At 42.6% G+C, this 27,764-nt stretch overlaps 1 long non-coding RNA gene across 1 annotated transcript in view; it reads right to left on the bottom strand.

Moving 5' to 3' along the window:
- Positions 1–8,405: 8,405 nt before the first annotated feature.
- The window catches only part of LOC111754290 (uncharacterized), a 126,300-nt gene continuing 106,941 nt past the window's right edge, over positions 8,406–27,764 (bottom strand). Inside the window, exons 5-8 of the long non-coding RNA XR_002788996.2 lie at positions 25,756–25,874; positions 20,715–20,892; positions 14,096–15,747; positions 8,406–13,529 (exon numbers count right to left, since the gene is read on the bottom strand). This is a non-coding gene — a long non-coding RNA (uncharacterized LOC111754290). The remainder of the gene's footprint in view (positions 13,530–14,095; positions 15,748–20,714; positions 20,893–25,755; positions 25,875–27,764) is intronic.

Genomic DNA, 27,764 nt, shown 5'->3' with positions numbered 1-27,764 from the left:
ACGTCAAGAACCCTCCTCACAGTCGTTTTAGTGTTAATTCACCCTTGGGAGCCCACAGAAAACAATGTTGCCTCACTATAAGATCCAGACCCACATCTTCAATTCTGGACGGGAGTTCAGCTTTTAAGTCAGGAGCACTGTGCAGGACAGAGGCTGGGAGGTTGAGGCCCCACTGCTGGGTGCAGGCCACTATGTGGGAGACCCCTCTGCAACTCTCCAACTCTGACAGAGGACAGGCCTTCTGGAGCCAGTGTAGCCTTTGCCTTCTGCAACTTGCTCTCTCTCTCTCTCTCTCTCTCTCTCTCTCTCTCTCTCTCTCTCTCTCCCCCTGAAGAACAAACATACCCCCAGGCCACATGTGAGCCCTTCCTGCCAACTCCCGGCCTTGGAGTGTTGGGAGAGAGAGCCGAACGGCCTACAAGGTGGGACTAACAGAACAAGAGGACTCTGGCCTGAAAGCACCCTCTGTGGGCCTGGTCTGGTCTCCAGCCGCTCAGTGGCCTTCAGCTGTCATCAGGGCTACCTGGAAAAGCACACTCCGGGGCTGGGACAGAAACAGGGAGAACAGGAGGGTGAGTTCCTTCCTGGACCTGTGACTGATGGACGGTCCCCGCCCATGGGAATGCAAGACTCCAGGGTGGGAGTAGTGGGGAGAGGTGGAGCCTGGGAAGAGGCAGGGCCAAACTCCCCCTGCCAGCCATGACCTTGGGCGAGTCACTTCCCCACTGTGGAGGGAGAGCGGGCAAGGCAGAGGCCTCCTCCTCCATCAATCACCAGCTCTGCACCCATCTCACATCTCTGCAGCTCTGCACAGCTCATAAAGTACCTTACCTCATTTCATCCTGCAGCTCAGAAGGCAAGACTCGGCAGGATTCAGTGCTGACCTTACTTTCCCGAGGACTTTCCCACTGGAATGCAAAACTCAGGGCACTGAGTCAAGTTGCTTCCTAACCACCATCTCCAGAAACTGCTCTCCACATACACACAGATACACAAAGACACATACAGAGACACACACAGACAAACACAGAGACACACACATAGATACACAGAGACACACACATAGGTAACACAGAGACACAGATTCACACACACATAGATGCACAGAGACACACATAGATACACAGAGACACACATAGATGCACAGAGACACACATAGATACACAGAGACACACATAGATACACAGAGACACACACATAGATACACAGACACACACACATGCACATATATACACAGAGACATGGAAATACACACAGAGACAGACATGCACACAGACACACACGCACACACAGACACACGCATAGAGTTTCTTAGGGACAGCATATTTTAAAAAAGAATTCCCACACTGTATTTCAAAAGTGTGCTTGCCCTGCCCCACCTTGAACTTGATGAAAATGTTCCACAGTGAAGGTTCCTTCCAGGGCTGGAGGCCCACAGAGGGAATGCTTCCCCAGAAGCCTGAGGTTCAGAATTTACCCGCCATAGGTCTAGAGCCACACTACCAAGAAAGAAATTTCAGGCGAGGCACAGAGGCATAGCTCTTCAATGTAGAACTTGAAAGTGTATAGTCCACCCTGATGAGTCCTCAGAACACAGACACACAGTTGCAGGAGGCACTGTGAGTCCCATCGGTCTCGATTCTAACGCTGTGGGCTGAGTAACCTAGAGCACGGTAACTACATCTCTGCACCTGTTTCCTCATCCAGAGTTAAAGATTGCATTAAACGATCACTAACATGCCTTTTAGTTTATTAATTCTTCATTCTTTTAATGTACATTGATTATCCACCTTTCATCAGATACCATGGGAAGGCAGTGGGATGGAATGAGAAGGTTAATTAAAAATTAAGAGAGAGAGAGAGAGAGAGAGAGAGAGAGAGAGAGAGAGAGAGAGAGAGAGAGAAGAGAGAGAGAGAGTCATACCCTCAGGGCTCATAGTTTGCAGCAAGGAAGAACTTTGTGCGATCATCATCTATCCAGGGGGAGTGTGAGCTGAAGAGTCAAGGACTCTTCAGTGAAAGAGACAGAGAGCAGGTGCTGGCGTTCTCTGGGTGAAGCATGCTACAGAAACCATGTAACCTGAGTGAACACAGAGTGGTGGAAGGAAAGGGGTGGCAGGGTCACCCGTGCACACAGAGCAGAACTTGCGTGGCCGACGCAGTGAGCGGTCACTGGTGCTGAGACCAGGGAGCGACAGGGTGGAGTCTCAATCCTGTGTATGGCCCTTTCTGTCTTTGGGAATAGACTGAAGGGAGGCAAAACTAGAGGCAGGACCCCACTAAGGAAATGGAGATCTCTGTGCTATTCCCAGGCGGAGCCATTGTGAACTGAGGTCAGCGGCATTTGTGGAGAGCAGGAGGAACATGTGAACTTGTAGCCTTTCTAGAACACTGATATGATTCATTTAGCAAATACTTATGTAGTTTCTGATATGTGTCAGGCTCTAAGTACTTAGAAATATTAACTCACTTAATTACTACACTGAACCTCTGAACCTGGGGTGGGTGAGATACAGGTGACACTAAGAGAATCTGAGTCACAGATGCATGCTCCTGAGCTAGTGAGTCCATGCCAGTGGTGGTGAGTCTTCTAGAGATGAGTGCCCAAACTGCAACCCAAAACCCACGTATCTATTGCAAAGTGCCAAACACTGCAAGCCTGAATACTGATCACCCTTGGGAAGTTCCCACTAGTCACTACTAGTAAGTTGCAGCTCAGACATCATCATCTGGCACTGCTACTCCTTTCCAAGAACATCCATGGCTCCTGTGTGTGCTGTCACTCAGTGCTCAGCTGCTGGGGCTATGCAGGGATGACCTGGCTCATGAGCTGACAGAGAAGTCTTTGCATGTCCACTGCAGCAGGCATGCCACAGGGTCACCAGCACTGGTCTATGTCCTTAACCACTGCTGCCACCCAAATGTAACTCCAAGGCTCTGGCTTAGGCTCCTTTTGGGTGGACAGCCACGTCAATTTTTTGCTGATGGGGAAGAGAACAGAGAGTAGGAGAGAACTGAGTTCGCTTAGGAGCATGGTAATCAAGGCCCCGAGATATCAGGATGGAAATGGCCCCCAGGAGTTGGACAAGTGGGTGTGGAAATGAGAACAGTTCTGCTGGAACTGTCCCAGCCTTGGAAGCCTTCTGTGTACATAGAGTGAAGGGTGGTGGGGGCCCTCCACTGTCACTGGTCTGATCCATATAAAATGGCAGGTAGAGGTCTTCACACTGCACATCTGGTCTTGATCACAGGCTAAAACTGTTCTTCATTTCCCATGGAATGTTTGTTATTCTGCTAGTTGTGAACTACCTCTTGTCAAAGAACGAGGTTATTTTCACTGGAGGGCCATGTTTGAAGTATTCCAAAATACACAAAAAGAATAAGCAATTGAGTTACTGAAAGGAAATAAGACTTTAAAAGAGAATCTATAATAAAAAATTGAGGTGGATGAAACCACTTGTAAGCCTTGATTTCACAAGATCCTGTTTAGTAATCCTGCTCTTTAAAACTTTAGAAACTAAATGTAATAATTGGTAGAAGATATTGAACCTGTAATTTGGTCATGGTAGTTATATATTCACATTTATTTTATTAAAAATTTAGTAGAACTGAATAATTGAAAAGAAAACAGAGCTTAAAAACTTTTGCAAATACAGTTAAAAGTTGAAAACTGACCTACTGGGTAATGGCTACATCTGCTTTAAAATTATGAGTGTTTAGCTTTATTCTTAGAACTCCAATGCTTCGGACACCATTTGTGGAAAGAAAGACAGGAGCACTGGCCCTGAGTGAGCCGCCTCCATCTCCCACAGCCCAGATCACGCTTTGGTCTCAGCAGTGGTGCCACTGGGTTTTACTCCATCGCAGCTGCCTAGAGAGGGACAAGGTGGTCTCCGTTCTGTAGTGCAGAGCCAGAGCGGGGAACTTGCCTGGCTGAGCTCCTGCAGGGATAAATGGTGGCACTGATCACTGCCCACCACAGCAAATCCACACTGGGTTTGGGTAGGAAGTAGCCTCTCAGGGCCCAGGTTCCTTCCCTCTTCCAGGCCAGCACTGTTCCTCCTGCTCTCCAGGACCCTTCAAGGACCCAGCTGCACCCTCCTTCCAGACACCTCTGGCCCCACCTCCCTGACCAACTCGAGGAAAATGCAGTCTTTGCTCTTGCTTATCTGCACCCCTGCATGGTCACATGGGACTGTGGGCTTCCCATGGGTCATGTCAGCCTGCCATGCCACACTGCCAGGCCTGTGCAGCCTGGACCTGCAAACTCTTGTGAAGTGAACCTCACTCAGGTTTTGCTGTGGGAGTGCTGTGGGGAGACTGATGAAGAAGTGTGTGATAAATAGCACATCCCTTGACCTTCAGAGTCATAAACAAACTGGGTAATAAGCAAAGGAGTGGCAGTTTAAAGTCATCAATTCAGAGCTACTCACTGAAGCTTCCTGCAGTCTTCTTGATTGTTTTAAGTAACTTTGGTGCCATCCCAGTCTCTACTCCCTCAGTCGCTGTTCTCGTAGTGAGTTATCCCACAGGCCAGGCCTTCTGACAGTACACCAAGAGCTTAGTTGCTCTCTACTTTTCTACTTCTCTACTTTTTAAATAAAGAGCCAAACATGCAACTTTCTGACCATAATACCACTTTCCCCAATTCTTTCCCTCAGTTCTTCCTCCCAATCACAACCTCTCTGCTCTCCATCTCTAGACTGTTTTCATATCTTCCCAGTCTAGTGAGAGCTCCTAGATGCTTACTTCAAGCCTCTCCAGTGTCTGGTCTTACCCCATCTCCTTGTGCCCCACCAACCAGCATGCCACTATTATTCTGTTTGCTTATTGCATTATTTTCCCTGAAAAATTATAGCTTATGAGGAGGCACAGACTTCTTTTTTTATTCATTTATGTTTGATTGACACATGATAACAATGTGTGCTTATGGGGCACACTCTGATCATTTGGTGTGTGCACAATGTGTGTTGATCAAAACAGAGTAAGAGGTATATTTATCTCCTTAAACACTTACCATTTGTGTTTGGAGCCTACAGATTCCTCCCTCTTAGTTCCTCATAAAATATACAATCAGTTGCCTACTATGGTAACATGACTATGCCACATAACACCAAGACTCATATGGAAATGATTTTAAGAAAATATTGATTTTAGTACTTGTACTGATAGATTGTAGGACATGGACCAGCATAAGAGTCAATATGGCTTTCTCAGCACCAAAACCAAGAGCCAGCATCTTGAGCTCAAGGAGAGTGAGAAATGTGCAGGGGCCCCAGAAGAGCGCCACACAGAAGAGATAGTAGCTGCAGGACGAGGTTGCTTCTTCCCAAGAGGAAAAAGAAAAGAGCACCCCAAATTATCCTCACCTGACTGAGGAGTCTTGTCACCTCTTCCAGGGCAGTGTAAGTCCATAAGAGAGAGAGATCAAGAGAATATAGAGGGAAAAGCATAGTTGTAAAGGGCATTTCCATCTAATGGTGGTAAATAACTCACCAAATCACACCCCACTGAGAGCAGCTCAATGAAGAATGGAGCATCCTTAAAGGATAATCATAACCTCATATTCATAATGAGATCATGTGGGGTACTCGCTGTACCCTAGGAATCCTGCCATGGCTTTAACTTATAGTTGCCAAATGTTGGCCACAATAGTACTCCCATTGAACAGATGAGAACAAGCAAAAACAAAATGCCCAAAGTCACACATGAATTAAGCAGCACAGTTAAAGCTCTAATTTTTCTAACTCTGTAAGCACTCAGGATGACAGCCTAAGCATCCATTCCCATGTTGCCTTCAAGATAAACAATTCCAAGTCATATCACCAATATGTGCAAAACTCTGTACACTGGCTTTCCTGAATCTGCTTCTCAGAAGTTGTTAACATTTCCTTCCTAACTTCTACTACTGCGATGACCTGTGTCAATGGCAAACATGCCAGCAGACTGGACACAGTGGTTACACGACACCCCTTGCTATGTCCTTAAAGTCCCAATGCCCAGGCTTGAGAACCTACATAAACATTGACTGACCATAGCAGGCCACTTTTAAGAAACGATTTGATATTCTGGAGCTATCTTTTTATATTTTTAATGGGACAACAAAACTTGCCTCGTGTCATTTCACAAGGACTTGGATGGTCTATTCAAAGTGCTTAGCACAAATTCTAGCACATAGTAAATATACAAGAAATTGTTACCAAAAAGAAGATGAAGGACAAGTGTGGATGGACGAGCAGAGCAGAATTTAGCCAAACTCTCCCAAGCCAGTGTTGCTACTAGCCCAGAATAGGGAGAGAGAAAAGGAGAGAGAAGAAGGAGGCAGAGACTACAGCTGGAGATATAAATGCAGACTCTTCCTGGCTCCCTGAGAGTGTTGTGACAGCAAGACAACGTGTGAGTGGCTGGATGTCCTGGGTCTGGAAGACACCTCTCAGAGGAGAACTTCATGAAGCCACGTGAGACGAGACTGGTCTAGACGGTCATCCTTAGGTCAGCTTTATCAGACAGCCCCTCCACCCAAGACCCTCTTGTCTGCATCTGACATACATACAGCACATTTCTTCACCCATACTGTCACAAAAGAGCAAAGCCACCTCCCCTACCACCACCGCCGCCTACATCAACACCGCCTTCCGTGAAAATCTGCCTGTGATCCAAGATTCAATCCTGGTCCTCAGTGTCCTCAGCTGTAAAGTAGCCACCCTCAAGGCTGTGACAGGAACATGAATAATAATCACCACATTTAAACCTTATTTTTGGATTGAATGGCCTCAGTATGCACACACAATGGCCCTGGGAGGGGAGGTGAAGGTTTGTACACAGCCAAGCATTCATCGTTGCTGTTTGTTGATTCCTATCCATCCTGCTTACTATAATCTGTTCTTTGGAGTTTAGATTAATGCACAATATCTTTTCTTATGTGACAGTAATAGAAGAGTTTAAGTGCATATATTTCAGCATCTACTTTTGAGATGTACCATCCCCAAACACACTTGGAGCTCTGAGAGGACACTATTGCCACCATCTTTGATTCCCTGAACCTCTCAGCACTCATGGTGAGGAAACACTGAATAATGAACAAAAACCAGAGTGGGACAATGCAGCTGTTGAGGGCTCAGGCAGGGGATGCCTGAGACCTATGCCTGAGGATGGAAAGCATCTGTGGTGTCTCCGAGATGAGCTCCTCTGCATCCCTGCTTTCCGAACACGTGTTCCCTGTCTTGGGCTCCGCAGCTGTGGTCCGCAGAGCCAGGTAAGAAGGAAACCCAAAGCTCCATCTTAGTGCCTTTCTCTCTCACATCATCTCATCCCAGGCTGAGCTGCCAGGGTCCTTTAGCCTCACGCAGAGTCCTGCCAAGCTGGCTGTTCTTCTGTGTGTGCCACGAATGTTAAACGTCCTTAAAGTGAGTTGCTACAGAATTCATTAGGGCAGGCAGTATCTGTGCCTGGATCACAGTAAATTAGTTTTGCATCAATATTGCTTTGTCTTTTCAGACCTATTACCTGGTCAGTTTACATTAAACCCAAGATTAGTTAAAGCTCTTAGCCACTGACTCTCAAAATTCAGCATACATCACAAACACCTGGAGCTTTAGGTCCCCATTTACGATCCAAATTCAGTTGACCTGCAATAGGCCAGACAATCAGTATTTTTAACGTTCTCCTCCTTCCCCGAGAATCCTAGTGCTGGTGATGTCTGGCATGCATTCTGACAGTGCTACAGTCAGTCTTTGTCACAGGTGCTTTCACATCCCCTCCCACTGGCATTCTGGGTGAAGCTAGCTTTGAAGGTCCAAGTTCATAACACTGCATGTATGGTGGGAAAAAAGAAGTGTGCACTTTGGCAAGACTTGTGTTCAAAACCTGGCTGTGTGAATACTGGCTTGGGCAAAAGAGATAACTGAATGAGTTTCCATACCCTCCTGTGTAAGTGGGAGCACACTCCTGCCTGGGGCACGATTCCCAGTGTTCTGTAACTGAGCAGCTCAGGCTTAGATAGAAAGTGCTGGTTCATTGGAGGTGCCCTCAGCTGGGGCCCCCCTGGATCCCAGCACAGGTCTTCAGCCAACCTGATATCATCTCCCAGCAAAGCAAATCTTCCTTCCAGTCTCACATCACTGGGAGATGTTATCTTACCACTGTCTCACTGTCAACAGTGACACTTAAGCAATACACAGTTTTCCCCCTGAGGGGCATACAATATTAACATCTTAGAAATACAGTTACTTAAGGTTTGTGTGGGATCCTTGGCATATATTTCCGCAGTGCTCGAGACTAAGGAACTACAGTGATACCTAGTTATGGAACTCAACTTGTTCCAAATGCATGTTTGAACAATGAAAAGTTCAACAACTGGACATATTTTTCTCATAAGAAATAATAAAAAACAATTGGTTCTGAGGTTCAAAAATTACATTAAATTTATTTTTCCAGAACTTTAACAAATTTTTCAATGATTTCTTTCTGTAACTCTGTTGTGATTCTTATAGTTTTTCTATCAGTTTTACCTTCTTTGGAGCCATGGTTACGATATTCTAACACAAAGCATGCAAAACAGCAGAATACCGGATGTTTAAACACGCTGACACACTGTACATCTACTGGGTGAGAGCGACGCTTTCACTGAAGCGTCACCCTCTGTGTCTGTAGTGAGACATGATTTTCAGTTCAAATGTCAAGCAAATTTATGAATATGAGCAGATGTTTTTCAAAATTTGCTGCTTGAGTAGTCGAAAGTTCAAGCTCAGAGTGGTCCGGCACCATGGTATTAGTGTATAAACTTAAAAATCTCTCAAGATCATTCTTACATACAACCCAATTCAGGAACTGCCTCTTTAAGTAATTGGCAATAATGTGGTTTACTATGTGGTATAGATTAAAATTGGTGGTCAACTTAGAGCCAGTGGAATTAAATCATCATGCTGCTGAGCAGAGATGTTCCACCCAAGGCAAGTTGCCAGCATAAGTAGAGACATGGAGGAAGGAGAAAAGAGGCATTGAAGCATTTTGGGTTCTCTTACGTGTTGCTGTTTGAGCCGTTGTTTCTCCTGGAGAAGCTCTGGTCCTCACATTGAGCATTGCTTCCTGGCTCCGGAGAAAAAGATGTGTGCTGCTTGGTCTCCAGGACAAACTCATCACGCTGGCTTCCTGGCATGTACTTGACTGTGCTTATTGTCAGAAGAGCTCAGGCCTCTGTGTTGCTGAGGTTGACTGTGGTGCTTTTCAGGACAGCCCTGGTCTTTTTTTTTTTTTTTTTTTTTGAGCGTGATTTCTCAGGTCTAGCATAGAACACTCAACCCACCAGCACAGCTCCATCACCCCTCTGGCATTGACTTTCTAGCTTCCACCACTAACCTATGGACCTTCCCAGCACAGATTCGTAAAAGAGACTGATGAGTCCTTGTGGGCTCTGGACCTCCAGTTGGACTTGTGGGAGGCATTGTCAGGAGCTCTGGGTCTTCATCTGGACTTATATGGGACATTGCTGTGGGATCCAGGCCCTTGGTTGAATATTCTGTGTCTGGTGCTGTGGACAAATTTCCTGAAGTTTCTTGTGTTAACTCTGGGTGACCATCATAATATAATATTATAAATTCCATGTCTTGATTTTAATTGTTCTCCCCACAACCCCTGACTACAACACTATGTCTCAAAAACAGGATTGACAGGCCTTTTAAGCTCTAAGTATTTACTCCCTGCATCCTAAGACAAATCATGGAAAAGTGCAAAGATTTGTATTCAAGAATGTTTAATGCACATCTCTTCACTGTAAGTAGAAAAAGAAGGAATGGGAAGAAGAGAAAGAGGGAAGGAGTTCGAGGAGGAGTTAGAAGAGAATGAGATAAAGGATATGACTACATGTATGTTTCAGTGTGTAGGATTGATGACCATATTATTAAGTTTTTGTTGGATTGTTGAGCAGAACTGTTTGAATGTCCACTTTTTATGCTTTAATTTTGTAACTTGAACAACTATTTCTAAGATGACAATATATAATTTATCAAGTAGTGATTGCTTAGTATTTTTTTGGAATTTTGTATTGTTGCTACCCTTTTTTCTGTTTTGCTTTTTTTCTCTTTAAATAAAAATTTTAAAAAAAAAGAAGAGAATGAGAAGAAAGAAAATGTCTGTAGTGAAATATTGTGTATCAAAGTTTTTTTTTAAATATGGTTCTCTTTATCATATCATGCAGTCCTAAAATAGACTGCCCTGTTTTATTATGGTTACAAAAGAGTACGAGAGGTATAATCACATCTTTTGTTTTTTAAATCTGTAACTATGAGAGGCATACAGCAGAATATTAGCAGTAATTTTAACTAGATGTTAAGTTATAATCTTCTACTAAATGCATCATTTTTACATCAAACCTTAAAATGTCCTATTTTCCATGATAGAATTTAGATCAAAACCATGCATGAGCACTGGAGACTGTCCTGGCTAATACTCCCCATTAATCAGGGTTATGTGGCCATCATCATTTAACCAGTAGGGAGGAAGGCAGTGGTTACTGAGAACAGATGAGATGTCTCACAGATGCCATCCAGAGTCTCACAGCCCTGTGCACTGCTATGGCTCTTGTTGTATAGCTGGCAAGGATGGAACTTGGCTAGATAAGTAAGCATGCCTGAGATGAACACATGAGAAGAGTCCATGAGCTCTCGTTGTGTCATTTCTCACATCTCACACCTATGGGTCTACAACTACCCCAAAACCAAAAGTTTAGCTTTTATAGAAAGCAGTTAGAGAGCATACAGCCCTACTGGCTAGGGCACCTGAATCTCTTCAGTCCCTCGGTGCTAACTTGGCCCCGTGGAGCTGCCCTCTGGTCTCTTGTGCACAATGTTGTCTTTCCAGGTTTCCTGAGGGACATTCCTGGAACCTCCTGCAGCCCAGCACATTGTGCTCTGCAGGGCAATGCTGAAGCTACCCTGAAGGCCATGCACAGGTCCGCCAGGTGCGGCAAGGGCAGCCTGGCAGAGCTGATGCCAAAGTAAGCATAGGGAAAGATGCAGGAGTCAGTGGGCACTTTGCCTGGCGAGGACTCTGGGATAGGACCCTCCATAGATATGCAAATTGAATTCTGTGTCATTTGTGCTTTTTCAATAACCTCAGCATGTGTTGGATATGTACAAAAAGAACCATAAAATAAAATTTCAGACAAAGGGGGAGTCAGAACATAGAAAGGGAAAGAATTGGTTGATTCTACAAACCAAACAATGGGTCATAATAAATTCGCCAGCCATTAGCTCTTTGGTTGCACAGAACAAAGAGATGGAAATGAAATGGGCGAACAGAGTTTTAGTTAACTGTTTGCTGGCTGGGCTGCTTCCAAGTAGCCAAGCAGACAGAACTTAGGAGGAGCCAGGGAGCTGTCTGGGCACCTGACACCTCTGGGGTCTATCCTCACTGCCTCCAGGGGACCCTGGCTCTTCTGCATGTTCAGGTGCCATGGGGTAATTTTTCCTTTGGAAAAACATGTAAGAAAAAGATCCAACTTGGGACTGGGATTGTAGCCCAGTAGTAGGGCACTTGCCTAACATACATGAGGTCTCAAATTTGACCCCCAGCACTGAAACAAAAACAACAACAACAAAAAAAACTTCCAAATGCCACCAGCTTATCCATAGGCACATGACCTCCAAAGAGCTATAAGACAAATGGGATATTAAGGGAGAAATAGATATAAAGAAAAACAAAATCAGAAATATACAGAAAGAAACTGATGGAGACAGTAGGAACCTGAACAGCCACTGTAAAAGCTGGATTCACAGCAGCTCCCTATCACTCCTGCCCCAGTCCCAAGGACAGCGCCATGAACAGAGCTTCGCAGCTGTCTGCATGCTCCCAGGAGCCTTTCAAGAATGCAGGGGAACATGTCTCTCTCAATCACTAAAGTCTCCATATTAGTTTGTATGTATCTCTTCATTTTTTCATTCCATTAGACTCCAAAATCCTTGAGAACTGTGACTAGAATTCAACTATGTATCCTAAATGCCAAGCATTGGGACTGACTCATTTTAAGTATTCCAGCAGTGCTGTAACATTTACTAAATGAAAACACGAGTTTTGGATAAAAGCATGGGTGAATGGATGGACAGAAGAATAGGGTGGGTGGGTGGATGAGTGTGTGTGTGGATGGGTGGATGAGTGTGTGTGTGGATGGAGGTTAGGCACACTAATCCTCATCCTATCGCTCTTTTAGGTGTTACTATTTCCAGTTAACAAATGAAGAAGACTGTCTAGACCCAAGTCTGACCCAAGCCTGACTTTCTACCCTTTAAAATGGCACCACTCAAACAGAATTCAGACCCCGAACAACAGAGAGGAGCAAAGCCCTGGAGAGGTTTGGGCAGCAGATGGGTGCAGAAAGAGGAAGAAAATGGAAGAAGACAGGTTGGAAAGAAATTGGGGCAGAGCTGAAAGGGGGTTCTGCTTGGTGCCCTCATTACAGAGGACAAAGCGTTGGCTGATTTGAGAAGTGACTAATGAAGTGTAGGATGAACATAAGCCAGAAATGTATGACATCATATTAGCATGGAATCGGAGTGTAAGAGGGACTTCTAAATCCTATTTGGCTCTGACAGCAGGTGGACTGGGGTTAGGGATTTGTAAACTGGCCAAGGTCATCCCTGGTAGCCCTAATGCAAAATGAAGGTCAACAGAGATTTGATAAATAAACAGAAGTGCTCGGAGAGTCTGCTGTCTGCATTAAAAAGGGGAAAGTGATCAGGCAGCTCTGCTCAGTGAGGCTGGAACACTCTCCCTCTTAAAGACATAAGCCCCATGGACCCTTCTTGCCATAATTTTCAGAGTAATATGATTTTTGACAAATTCATTAAGCAATAAGACATGACAGACTATAAATTGCTCCACTGTTAATTTATGTCCACTCTACTTTTAGGCATCCAGCCAAAGCCTGGTCTGATCTGAGAGCAAAGATATAAATTGCCATTGTGTAACCAGCATGTGTGAGGACCAGAGAAAGATGCCATTCTCGACTCCTCCACTCAGAGGATGAGAATTCACCCCTGCTAAGCATCAACATCTGCTGTGGGCCCAGGGAGGGCTGCATCCGGAGAGAGCTTATCAGGGCTTGAGGAATGCACATATAAGTGACAAGCCCACACTCCCACTGGCAAGTCCTTTCTTACAGAGCACAGGAAAAGGAGTGATTGGGTCTAGAGTTACCACTGATGAGGGAAGGTATCAGGAAGTCTTCAAAGAGAAGACAACCTTTGATTCTAAAATAAATGCAGACATTCCTCACATGGGGAATTGGGAAGTTCATGGTGGTCATGAGCCTCAGCGGCATAAGGTGGGCCATGTTCACAGACCTGGAGCAATTTGGTACAACTGTATCTTGGAGGCAAGTGGATTTCAGAGCAGTTTACTCCATTAGAGAGTACATCTGCGTCTGAGTAGGAGGCCCTGGACTCCACGCTGGACATCGAGGAGTTTATTCAGTGTTTCCCTCCTGTTCCTCTCCATGGCCACTTTCTCTTCTATGATGGAAGATTGAAGGCTCCCTGGAGAAGAACAATTAGATGAATATTTGTCAAGAAGGATCTAAATGTGAGACGGCATGCTGATTTGATCATTTAGGCAACAGACAGCAATAAAAAGAACAATAATTAATCTATGTTCCTTGCCATCTCCCTCCAGCAGCTAAAGCTGCAGCATGGGTTAGAAATGGCCTTCTGAGGGCTCAGTCCACTGGGGAGATCCCCAGGCCTTTGCCTCATTACACAAGCACAAGTCCAGGACTCTTACTCTACGCATCTGGGGAAAAGCCAGGGGAAAATTCCACTCTAAATAATCTCCATGCCACCAGCCCTGGTCTCACTTCATCAAGTGCAGGCCCTTCCACATAATCCTCGACTGGATGAATCAACCTCTACTCTGTGGACTGGTTCCTGTGTAAGTTTCCACCAAGCTAGAGCTAAAGAAAGAGGAAAGGAGGAGAGATTTCAGGAAATTTTTCCTAAACAGGCAGCAGAATCAAGGGACTCAGTTAATAAATGAACCAGAACTCTTGGGTTTTCCTCTGCCTTCTCACTCACCAGCCCCATGACCCTGGGCAGAGATGTCTCACCTCTCCAGGATGCCTTGGAAATTAGGAGGATATAATGCCTATATGAAACATCAAGAGCAGAGCAGGTCCTCAGAAGAAGCTGTTGGATCTGAAACTGCAGTCAGCCAAGGTTGATCTCCAGAAACTTGCAAAGTTCTGGTGGGGAGTATCCAGTATGTTGAAAAGGGGATCTTTTCCAAAAGCTCAATAAAGTCATCAGCATGGTGTCTTGGCTTTTGAGCTCTTGCAGTATTTGGTCCGATTGCTTTCAGCCACTGGGATCTTTTAACAGGCTGCTTTCTAGACCAATACTGTTCATGGGGTTGGCACACTTTATTTGTTTTCTTCAACTCACACAAGGAGACAAGTCCCAGGGTGGGGTGGACAGCAAAGTTTTGTTTCCTTTGAATCTAGCCATGTGTGACATACAAGTTCCTGGGGAGTCCTAGAGTGATTTAGACATGGCTTGCCTGCTCACTGCAGGAAACCTTGTGAAAGAGGACTGACTTCTAAGGGGAGGTGCACAAGTGGCAGAAAGATACTGTGGGTATCTCAGTCCTGGGATCCAAAGCTCCACCCTGTTACCAGGGAGACCTGGTGTAAAGTAACTTCTGAGACATAGTTGTCTTGTCTAAAATGTAAATTACAAGTCCTACTGAAAGGGAAATTAAAATTTTAAATAAAGCCTGCAAAGAACACCCTCAAAAATCAGGCACACATGTCTGGACAGGCCTGATAACAGAACATTTTTTTCATTGTATAACCCCTGCCTTTACTGTCTTTGTATAACTGATGGCCTTGCAATGAAACCTGAAATGTTAAGTTAATGTTTAAGCTCCCTTGGCAACCTGTGATGTCACCCAATCCTCCAATCATAATGCACTAAATCTGCCTCTGCACCTCCCCCTTGATCTCCACATGAAAGCCCCAAAATCCTTCTGGTTGGGGATCTGACTCTTTAAGAGAGATCCCAGTCAAACCTACCTGTGTAATAAGATGCCTCCTAAACCTCCTCACTGCTGATTTTTCCTGTGTTTGCTCTGTAACACTACTATTTGTTATTATTTGTTGGCTCATGATAAAACAAGTGACAGCACATTACAACTGCAAAGTGTCAACATTTGTGAGTATGTGTTATGACTCATCATCATTGCTCACAGTGATGGACTAACAGGCTTTGCTGCCTGTTACATCTTTTAATCCTTTGGTCCCTGTTACCCCTTGACTACTGCCTTGGTCATTCTGGATCACAGGCAAAAAAAAATTCCTTCCCAGATGGTTCAAATGTGGAGACCTCACTGCACTCCTATTTGGAGAATTATGAGCTCAATTAAGGGAATGGACAAGGGATGGTGCAGTTCCAAGCAACAGAGTGACAACAGGTCTGAGGAGACTTACTTTCCTTCTGACTACACAAATTTCCTGCAGGGCTGCAGCTCAATTTTAAAGTCACCAGGAAGGGAATACAAATAATCAGTTCACTGCTCAAACCCTCAAGTCTTTGTGGCCATGTGATATTTCCAGTATCTGCTCTCTGTCATGTTCTGTGCCTGTCACCCAGGAAGCAGCATCTCTCGTGGTCATGAGCAGTGCTCTGGTTCTGATGGTTTGTCTTCAAGTCTGCCATGTGCCAGCTGTGCAGCCTCGGCCTCTCTGAAGCTCGGTTTTCTCGTCTGGAAAAGGGAACTTACAAAATGTTAATTTCATAAGATAATGATAATATCAAAACTGTAATATTGGTAGAGCATTTTACAAGATGCATAGTAAGCACCATAAATATTAATGATGTTTCTGTTTTACTTCCCACAGATTCACTTTTATTGTCAGAAGTCTCTCTCTCTCTCTCTCTCTCTCTCTCTCTCTCTCTCTCTCTCTCTCTCTCTCTTTCTCTCTGGAAACTCTTTCCAGGCAAACCTCACATCTTTAACCTTTTTGATTGATCTACCCAATTTGTAACTAAAAACCAGGGTCTTCTTGGCAGAGCTTAGGAGTCTACTTCTTTTTACATTGACTTCTTGGCTGTATTAATAGAGATGGCCATTCTTAGAAGCCTTTTTCCCTGGACCTCTGTGTCATTATCACCTTGTTTTCATCGTTTCAGAGAGACTGTGTCCAAATGATTTGTTTTCTTTCCATAAGAAAATGCTCCTTTCCTCTTACCTTGACCTAGTATACCTACATCACACAATTGCTTCAACCTGAAGGTCTCACATCTTTCTTATTTCTTATGGCCAATAGTTATGAGGCTGTATATCATAGTCAGAATGCTGACATATATCTGGATCCATTTGTTTTTCTGTGTCCCTAACAGCAACATGTTTATGAGAAGCATCATCATCTTTTGCTAAATTCATTGAAATAATTTCTTAAGTGGTTTCACTGCCTCTTGTCTTTCTTTTTCTACTCATCCTCCACATCATTGCAGTCAGGAAGATGTTCTAGAGAAGACACTGTTTGTGTCACCACTCTTGCACTCTTGACTCTTCATTTCCTATATTAAAGGTACATTTTCATGACTGCTAGCAAGACCATCTAGATCTAACCCATCTCAGCACTCATCTAGAGAAACACTGTCTCACTCACCCAATTTTAAAAATGACTTACCAGGCCCCAGTGACCCAGCTTCCCTCTCCTGTGACTGGCACACCGGAACCCCACCCCACACTGTAGTCAGCTCTCACTCATCCTCTGTACCTCAGCCCAGGAGCTGCGTCCTCTGCGATCTTTCCTGACCCTGAAAGTTGTCCTTTCTCCAGGCATCTCTATGGTTGGTAAGTACCAGTTCTACAAAGGTAAGAATCACAGTCTTTCATCCTATTTTAAACTTTGAGCTTGGTCTCTAGCACTTCTGAATGAGGGAAGGTTCATCAGTGCCTCACACCGTTTGTCTGATCCCTATTTTCCCAGCTTGCCTCCCAAACAGGTAAAAAATTTGGAGACTCAAGAATGGTGTCCACCTTTGGCCAGTTAAGTTTAAGCTACATCTCTGTGTTACAGACATCATTTTAGATGCTCCAAAAGAACTGCATGGACCCTGAATATGCGCACAAAACAAAAGGTCAATCATCGTGAAGTGAAATGAGCTGTGAGTAAGGTAAATTAAAAGTTGCTTTTCACATGAAATAGGCCACATAGGTACTTGTTTTCCCAAGATTTCCTTTTTCATTTTAGGAAAGGCTTTCAGACCATTCACTCACGAGTCTAATACCTTCAGTGCACAGCTTTTAGCGCTGCACTAAACCAGGAATGCCCACCTTTCTGTCAGTAAGGCGACTCTTCAAACAAAAGACCTGTCCTGAATATTTTATTATACATGTTATAAAAAGCTGATTCACAGTCTGTTACTTTCCTTACTTTCCACCCGTTACTTCTATGTAGGCTGCCTTATTCCAATTTAATTATGTAATAAATTAAAATTTTTTATACACTAAGAACGTGTCATTTTCACCAATGAAAATTTCAAATTTAAGAATTAAGGTTTAACAAAAGTTTCTCAAACTAGTCTTTGTCACTTTCCTATTGCTGGGACTCAATATCTAACACCCACAAGTGCAAGAAGGGAAGGTTTATTTGGCCCACAGTGCCCAGTGAGTTCACTCCAAAATCAGCCAGCTCCAAGGCAGAAATGTGCGGTGGAAGAACCTGGCAAAGGAACGCTGCTCAGTCTAAGGCAACCAGAAAACAGGAGAAGGAGGGAAACTTTTGGGGGACGTTTTAGATCTAAACCATAACATTCCACCCCTGGCCTCCAAAAGAGTCATGTCCATCTCATTCTGCACAGTGCATTTAGTCCACCTCTAAATGTCACCAAACTCTTAACCATGCCAGCATTGCTGAAAAGTTCAAGTCCAAAGTTTCCTCTGAGACTCAAGACAAACTCTTAGCTATGAGCCTCTGTGGGAAAGAAAGGAAGGTTAACTACTTCAACATTCAATGCTATGGGTTAAAAATTCCCATTCCAGAGGGGAGAAATAAGAGATCCAAAGGGATTAGACCAGAGCAATACTAAAACCCAACACGGCAAAGCATTCCATCTTGTAGCAGTATGTCAAGCACCCAGGGCAAAGGATAGCCCTACCCACACAGCCTTCCCAGTTGCATCCCACATTGCCTGTAGCTTTCTTCAGCAGACCTTTCATGTTCCTGCCACCTCCAACGTCCTGGAGTCTCTACTGTGCTTTTGGCTCACTCACATCTTCACACACTGTCCACCCAGGGGCATACTACCAGGTCTTCCTTTAAGATCTATATAGAAAAGTCTTAATTATCTCATAATTCTACCACTCTGCATGTCCATAAAACTAGTGCTATATGGATGGTGCTAAGGTTTTCCAGCAGCTTAAGCAGTAGCTTAGACTCCTCATACCATAGCTACAGTGATCTTTGACTGCTTAAATGGCACAGCACAATAAAACGAATCCCAGGGAACTAATTCTTTAGGTAGCCTTTCTCTAAAAGGGAACCCAGGAGCTCTCTAAAGAGAGTTTGGCATCTCTGTGGAGTGATGGGTAAGTTACTGCTGATTCCTAAGACATCATCAAGCCATCTTTCTTATTGTCCTAATTAAAAGTACTTAACACCTTTTTAATGCAAAATTTTTTCAGCACTCACACACTTACACACACTTCCTTTCTCATGACATTGCAAATTTTTCATATCCATTTTTTGTTGTTGATTGTCACTGTAAATCAGTAGTATCCATGCCATATCCTGAATGTTGGATACTTTCCACTTTGAAATTCCCTCCACTAGATTAATTAATCAGGCGCTCTTAATCTTAGCCTCCCACAAAATCTAAGGACATACACAAGATGAAGACAAATTGATTGCCAGCATATAAATAAATGTGATCTAGAGTCTAATTGCCAATAGAGTCCTTGTTCCCCCAACTAAAACCTCCTGAGCCTAGCCTTTACTGTACTCATTTCTATCAGCATTCTGGTCTTCTGAGCTTCAAAAAAATCTCCCATCAATGTCTGCTTACAGTATTCTGCAGCTTTTCTAACAAGCATCTCCATACCTTTCCAAAACCTTCCCATAAATCAGTTGCAAAGGCATCTGAACCTTTGGTAAGGAAGAGTCAGAACAATAACCTTCTTGATACCAATATCTGCCTTAGTCATTTTCCCATCACTGGGACAAAATAGCCAGTAGAAGCATAGAGTACAAGGGCATGGTGGACAAAAGCTGCTCACTCCATGGCAACCAGGAAGCGGAGAAAGAAGGGACAGGAAGATATAACCTTACAGGCCATGCACCCAATGACTTGCCTTCTCCAGCTAGGCCTGCCTTCTATCAGCATGTTCAGCTCTGGATTCAACAGATTAACCCACTGATGGGTACAGTATCCCCATGATCTTATCCCCTTCTAACACATGAAACTTTTGGGGGAACATTGTAGGTATAATAATAATCCTATCAAATGAATACATGCTAGGTTGCATATTTCTATTGAAAGCAAAGGCAGTTCATCTCTAAGACATTACATAACAGCACATGAAGAGATGAAGCCCTAATATAATCTGAAGAAAACATATCTGTGCTTTAGTTACTACCAGGGATGGGCCATTATAACACACCACTGTCAACGTGGGCTACTTTTAATACATTGCACTGCCTTCCTTCAGGTAATCAAAGAAATACGCTTCAAGACTTTTACACTCATGAGGCAAACAATTGAATATACTTGCAACTGTCAAACAGAGTCAGAAATTATATAATCAATTGCAAAATACTAGGTTTTGAATGGCTTCCTGGGAATTTGGGGACAATTAATGGAAAGAAAAAGGAAGGGCACTCCAAAAGGCAGAGATGCTTTAATAAGAGGACAGAGATATGAGTAAGCACATCTTCATGGAAGACAGCAGAAACATAGCTGATGAAAAGCAGTGAGAAATAAAGCTAAACACGTAGAGATAGCCCACATTTTTAAAAGAAAGAATATTAAAATCTACATCTAAGTTAATGCCCAGCTTTATGAAAAATTGTCTTCAATTCAATTTAGCTATCATTTTGAATAAAAATATATTAGATGGATATCAATACTCTTGGTAAGGTTTCAACACTGGTAACTAAGTAAAATGATTTTATTTACCATTAATTTCCTATTTCCTACAGGGACCCACCATATTAAGTGCTTTGAATACATTACAATCATAGAGAATCTACATGATCATTCTATTTGTAGGTAAAAATGTGCTTCCCTTTACAATAAGAAGAAACTCAGACTAGAAGAACTATAACCTATTTCCAAGTCACAGGTTTCAGATTAGGTCTTCTGGAGTATGCCCTGAGTCTTTACTTAGCATGCATAGTATTCAACCTCTGATAGCAATTTGAGGGTGTTGACATTTGAAAATTTGAAGATACAGTTTTGTTTCTTGAAGGTTAATATAGAGTCTCTCTCTTCCACATTCCCAACCAAGGAAGCTGTTCAGACAAAGAAAAATTACAGGAAAGAAAACAGCAAAGAGATTGCCCAGTTCAGGATTTCTCTAACAGGTTGGTGTGACACACGTGGGTAAGATTGGTAGATGTAAGATTTTCCTCCCACTTTTTCTGTGTTAAGCTAGTCAAAGATGCAAAGCAGAACCAACCCGACATGCCATAGGGATGCTGAAAGAGGAGGTGCCACACCTACCTGTGTGGTCCAGGTCCTCTGGGGGAGTAATGGGTGTAAGTAGCAGACAAAGCAAGACAGCAAATGGAGACCGAGCTCCTGCATTAGGAAACCTGATTCCTCAACTGGAATTCCAGACACAGCCAATCACAAGATCTTCCTAAGCAACACAGAAGGAGCTGGGAAGATAGTGCTTTCCCTGCAGGCAGAAGAAGAAACAGGAGACAGGTTACCCCTCAATTTACCCTACACACATACACAGTAAGGATAAAGCCACACATTCAGATAGGTCCTGCCATTTCCTAAGCATTTTAAAATTCATTATTTCATTTGAACTTTACAACAGCCCTTCAGGAAAAAAACAAGGCACAAAATGTATAAGTGACTTTGCCCAGATTAGGAAGTTAGCAAACCATTTATTCAAAAGCTGCCAACCAACTTACCTACACCCAATGATGCTGTCATTCAGAAACAAAGGAGAGATAAACTTGCCTGGAAAACCAAAAGCTGAGGGACATTTTAAAGTATAAAAATTACTGGTGAAAGTAACTACACCATGTTAAGACTCATGCATGTGAAGAATCTATAAACAGTTTATGAGAACTGATCTTATGACACATGATGAAATGAACAGATACTCTGAAGAAAAAGAGACTAAAATACCCAGTGCTGATCCTGGAGTGTCATAATGTGAAACCCAGCAATAGTATTATTCTTTGTTCAGAATGATATTAGCCTGCTTGGATTTATTCAATCTAAACATAATTGAAGATATGGATAACAGCATGTATGTTTAAGTGTATAGGATTGATAACCATATTTCTAAGTTTTTGTTGGATAGTCAAACAGAAATGGTTGCAATCCCACTTTATATGCTCCACTTTAGTATCTTGCATACTATTTGTAAGAAGACAATCTAATCATCAACTAGTGATTTCTTACTGTTTATTTTTTTCTTTGAAATTATGTATTATTTCTACCTGTTTTGTTTAGTCTTTCTTTAAATAATTTTTTTAAAAAAGACACTACAGTACCCAGTGCTGATCCCAAAATATCATGATGTGAAATCCAGCAATACTATAATTCTTTGTTCAGAATGATTTTAACCTGCTTTAGTTTGTTTAATCTAAACATAAATGAAGATATCGATAGCTGCATGTATGTTTAAGTGTATAGGACTGACAACCATATTACTAAGTTTTTGTTGAACAGTTGAACAGAACTGTTTGCAGTCTCACTGTTTGAATTCCCACTTTATATGTTCCATTTTTGTATCTTGAACAACTATTTGTAAAATGACAATATGTAAACATCAACTAGTAATTTCTTATTATTTATTTTTTTCTCTGAACGTATGTATTATTTCTACCTATTTTCTGTTTTGTTTAGTCTTTCTCTAAATAAAATTTTTAAAAAAGTACACCAACAAAGCCAATATATTCTAATACTATAATTGTGTAAATCACACTTATATCTTTAGTATAAAGATTAAAAGACAAAACTATTAGTAATAATAATAACAGTAACTTTTTTGGAGATATGAAATATAAAAAGATGTAAAATGAATAATCCCAAATAGAGGATAGAGTGAGGTGATTTTGCTTTGTTTTTGGAAAACAAATTTAGTTACCAGCTTTAAATATCCTGCTATGACTATAATACATTTCTTCTTAGCTACATGGTAAATGCAAAGCAAAAACTTGTACTAGATGCACTGAAAACAAAAAATCAAGATATGGTATTAGAGAAATCATCCAAAGAGAAAGACAGTACAAGAAAGACAGATATAACCTATAATACAATTAGAAAACAGTTAACAAAGTTGTAGTACTAAGCCCTTATCTATCAATAACTGAGTATAAATAGATTAAATTCTCCAATTAAAAGATGTAAAATTGTGAATGGATTAAAAATAATAAAACACAACTATATGCTACCTACAAGATTGTTACTGCACATGTGAAAACATGAATAGTGAGGAAAGAAAAGGATCTATCTATTCCATACAAATAGAAATGAAAGTAGAGCAAGAATAGCTATACTGGGGGCTGAGGATTTAGCTCAGTGGCATAAGCACCTGCCTTACAAGCAGGCAGTCATGAGTTTGATCCCTGGTTCCGATAAAAACGAAAAAGACGAAAAAAAAAAAAAAGAATAGCTATACTTATAGCAGATAAAATAGACTTTAAATGACAAATTTTAGATGAGACCAAGAAGGTCATTATACAAGGATAAAAGGGTCAATTCAACTAGAGAATATTACATATATATATATATATATATATATATATATATATATGCAACACCAGAGCACCAAAATATGTAAAACAAGTATTCATAGAACACACTGCAATGTAACAATGGTAGGGAATATTAATATTCCACAGTCAACAATGGATAGTGCTTGCAGACAAAAAGTCAGCAAAGAAACACTGGAGTGACCCTCATTCTAGACTACATAGACCAGCAGACAATAGAGAATATACTTTCTTCTCAAATACACATGGAACAGTTTACAGGGAAAGTCATATGTTAGGCCACAAAACTAGTTTTAACAAAGATATTGAAATCATACCTAATATCTTTTCTGACCACAATAACATAGTATAAAAAATCAATGCCAGGATAAACTTGAGAAATACACAGAAATGAAATAACATGTTCCTGAATAACTAATGGATCAATAAAGAAGTTTAAATGAAATTTTAAGTTTTTGAGACAAATGAAAATGAAATGCAATGTCCCAAAACTTATGGCATTCAGTAAATCACACCTAAGAGGAAAGTTTATAGTAATCCATCCCTACATCAAAGAAAAAGAAAGACTGCAAATAAACAACATAGTACTGAACTTAAGGGAACCAGAAAAACAGGACCAATTTCAATTCTAAATTGGAAGCAGGACTTAAATAAAATAGAGGCAAGAAAAAAATACCAAATATCAATAAAATTAAGAATGGTTTTTGAAAAAAAAATGACAGTATTTAAATTAGATGCCCAACAAGATTGTTAAAATACCTTAACAGACTTCTGTTTTTAGAGCAGTTTTAAATTCATTACAATGAAATCGAGAGGATAGTGTGCAGAGTACACATGAGTCTCCCTCTGCCACACGTGTGCAGCCTTCTCAGCAGTCAGCATCCACAAGCGCATCACTACCAGAAGCCTAGCTAATGTTAGAGCTCGCTCTTGGAGTCGGTACTGATTAGGGTTTTCTAGAAGAATGGAATGGATAGAATATATACACATATACATAACTATGCAAGGGGCTTTATTAGGCGAGTTTACAAGATCAGAGGCAGGACAGTTCACAATGGCTGTTCACGTGCTGGAGCTGGGGGATCGCAGTCTAACAAACTGGAAGACACAGAACAAGGCAGATCAAGGAGGCAGCTCCCATCTGAGACAGAAGGCCTGGAAGCTCCTTGGAGAGGTGTTAGTATGTGTCTGCACTAGAAGCTAAAGAATTTGGGGTGTGCTGTCCGCAGGCAATAGGAGCAAAAAGTTAACCCACTCCAGCAGAATGGAGCTTTTCAAAACACTCACCAACTTCCTTCTTTCCCTTTCACTCCATCCTGGCTGCAATGGAGTGCTGGAAAACTGCACCGTGGGTAGGTGGGGACCTCGTGGGCATATACGAGAGAAAACTTCACATACAACACAAAGATTTTACACTCTCCGCTATGTATTATTGCCTACTGTGGAAACGAGAGAACAGGCATGATGCAGAGCAACATTATAGCACCCTGTATCATGTGCAAAAAAAGAGGACACGTGTCTCTATCTGTCTTCATTTACCCTGCACAAAGCAGTTCCAATAGCTGGCAGGAACTGGCACAGTGTGGCATCAGAGGAGCTATTCTGGGTGACCGAACACAGGATGTGAGGGATCCCCTCCCAGTGTACCACTTGAGGCTTTTGCACTTTAAACAGTATAAATACACCATAATCACATCCACTGTTAGGCCATGAGTGTCACCATCGGAGCTGGGCCTGCGAGTTCTGGGAGAACCCGGCATCACCAGCTCTCCACTTTTCCTAGTGATGAGTCATCAAGATCACTCAAATTCTTGGGCTGGTGAAGGGCATGTGCCTGGTTCCCTGTTCCAGGCACTCATTTAAAAATGGGCAAGAATGCATTAGGCACTCACTGTGCATTCCAGGCAGAGGAGACAATGGCTCACATTCAAGTGGGAGAAGCCAAACAGAGAAGCAAGGGAGTGTATGCACACATGAGTGTGTGTGTGTGTGTGTGTGTGTGTGTGTGTGTGTGTGTGTGTAGCTAAAGGGATAAATTTAGCTGTAATACCAGACAACTTAACACCCCTCAAAACTTTTATACCTTTCTAAACTCTACCAATAGTTCATGAAACCTCACAACTTTTGTAGGTTTCTTGAATATGTCCCATCACTGTGTAATCCTCACACATTAACTTCTAGATTACTTACCTGCTTTCCTTTGAAAATACATACGTCAGATTGTAAGGCCCTGAAATCCTGGCCCAGCTTCCTCACCTACCAGATGGACAGCACAGAAACTCATTTCATTTCCAGAAGCCCTGGTTTCCTTGATTGATTGATTGATTCCTATCTCTAGGAATTGAGTGACTTATATTTTAATCTTTCGATAAGATTTTACTTAAATTAATGGTGACAGCTGTCTTAGTTGCTTCCTTGTTACTGGGACCTGATAACCAACACCCACAAGTTAAAGGAGAGGTTTACAAGGCTCATATACTGTAGAGATTTCAGTCCATGACTGGCTGCACCAAGGCAGAGGGGCTGATGGAGGAGAAGCAGCTCATGGCAGCAGGTAGCAATCAAGGGAGAAGGAGGGGTACATCTGTCTCCTTCCAGGCCATGCCCACAGTGACACAGCTCCACTCACCAGGCCTTGCCACCCAACAACACATTTACTATAACCTTTCAATGGTCAGTGAACTAATCCACTGACAAGTACCATGTCTGCATGATCCAATCACCCCCCAAATCCCCATCTATGAATGCAAGAGGCTTTGGGGAGCACATTAATATACAAAGCATAACCTAAATGTGAAACTTACTCAGTGACACTCTGGTGAATTTGAGGACTTCCATGTTCTTCCCATGATGAAAAAGTTGTCATGTGTGGATGCCAAGTATGAGAAGCAAGTAGTGGGAGGCACACAGGAGGACCATAGTGCTGTCAGAAGGAACAGAGTGTTATTAAGGAAGGAACATGTGTATTATTATTATTAACCTGAACTGCCCAATGATTAAAATTAGCAGTGTGATCTTGAAAGTTACTTAGCCGCTCTGAGAGGCTGATTACTAATCTGTGACCTGTAGATAATAACCATTCTACTCATGGGATTCTTATAGGGAAGAGTTAAACATGCAGAGGTGAAGCACTTAGCACTAGGTCATCTGATACCAGGACACTGACACATCCTTGGAAAGCTGAGCTTATGCTTATCCATGTAACCAGGTGGGAGGTCAGCTAGCTGGGAACTGGAGCCCAGCGAGAGCAGAGAGCCCCAGGTGAGAGCCAGCAGGGTACTGGAACTGTGGCCAAGGAAGTCCCCATTTCTCCAAAATTAAGCAGGAGGTGAAAATCAGGGAGACCCAGACTTGAAAAAACAGTGCTGTGTCACACCCGAGCCACAAGCATGTCTGGGTTTGTTTGATCAGGGAGGTTCCAGGGCCTGGTAAGCAAGAGGTTGTGATTCAATAGACAGATGGACTTGGGATTTCATTCTTCTGGGAAACACCAATGGGTAACTTCAGGTCCCCGGCCCTCAGCTTCTTGGCAATATGCAGTCACCAGATTCAGTCACCACTGCAGCATGCAGAAAGCATTCTGCAGGTCACACAGCAGAGCCCTAGGGTCCAGCTGGCACATCCTCCCAGGTCACAGATCATCCTGGGACTTTGGCCAAGGTTTCCACACCTTCCAAACCGAGTTTCCTTAACTGGACATGGAGCATAATAAACATTTCTAATTACAGAGAGATAAGAAAAGCCCTGTTACAATGATGGCACACATTTTGTACTCAAAAAAAAAAAAATGCTGATTGGTATTGTTTATGACTACTTTTTATATTGTTTTTGTTTTTGTTTTGTTTTGTTTTTAAGCAGAGTGTTACTAAATCACTAAGTTTTCAGGCTGGGCTCAAACTTACAGTCCTCCTTCCAGGCCATGCCCACAATGCCTGGCTCCTAGAGTGCCGGGATTAGAAGCATGCACTGCCATACTGGTTTACGGTTGCTTTTTAATAGGCAGTGTGCCATGTGAGGGGGACATTACAGTCAATAAAAATCCTTTCATACATTATTTAAAGACAGATGCCGGCTCCCCCACTTCACACCCACTTCAGCCCTGCGTGACTTTGGCCCTGTGAAACTCCCTTCCCTGCCCTTTGCTGGGTGAGTCTGATTTGCCACTACACCTTTGCAATGTGACATCCAGCGTGGACACAGTATCCACCGTAACACCATAGTGTAATCCAGTTGAACATTATAGAATGGGACTCGACTCTGACCTCGACACTGTACCGTAGCTGTCCAGCCTGCATTCCCTCCTCATCTCCATTCCCACAGAAGCCCCAGAGGAACTGTGACAAGGCTGTCGGACCCATAGATACACTGTGTAGCCAGAGAAAGTGTTCAGTTATTTTTAAACAAGATTCAAACAATTAAAGATTCTGTATACAGATCCAAAGTAGAAGAGTGGCACAGAAAGAGTGTTTCATACCCTGTTTCTCTTGCACGAGGTCTAGATTGCTCTAAACTTGTGCAATGGAAAACACAGATGTTTTCATCTGGAAAAACAATTAAAATGAATAAAATGGCAAAGCTGAGCCAAGAAGAAGTAAACTTGAAAGATACTGTAAAGGCAAACTCCATAGTAAAGTTAAGAGCATCATTGTTATTAATGTCAAGAATCCTTTTATAAAGCTCATGAATTCCATTGAATAATGAAGGTGTAGCAGCTTTGTACCCCTCCTGAGGCAACATCTTCCAGGGACACCTCCTGATAGCCAGGTGGACCAGTGAAAGCTACACTTGGACACAGTTTGCAGGTCATCCCACA

Source organism: Cavia porcellus, unplaced genomic scaffold (genome assembly GCF_034190915.1).
Source record: "Cavia porcellus strain 051 isolate PalLab524CR breed Dunkin Hartley unplaced genomic scaffold, mCavPor4.1 scaffold_1, whole genome shotgun sequence".
Classification (NCBI taxonomy): domain Eukaryota; kingdom Metazoa; phylum Chordata; class Mammalia; order Rodentia; family Caviidae; genus Cavia; species Cavia porcellus.
The sequence above is the reverse complement of the archived record's forward strand: the minus strand, read 5'-3'. Positions and strand labels throughout refer to the sequence as shown.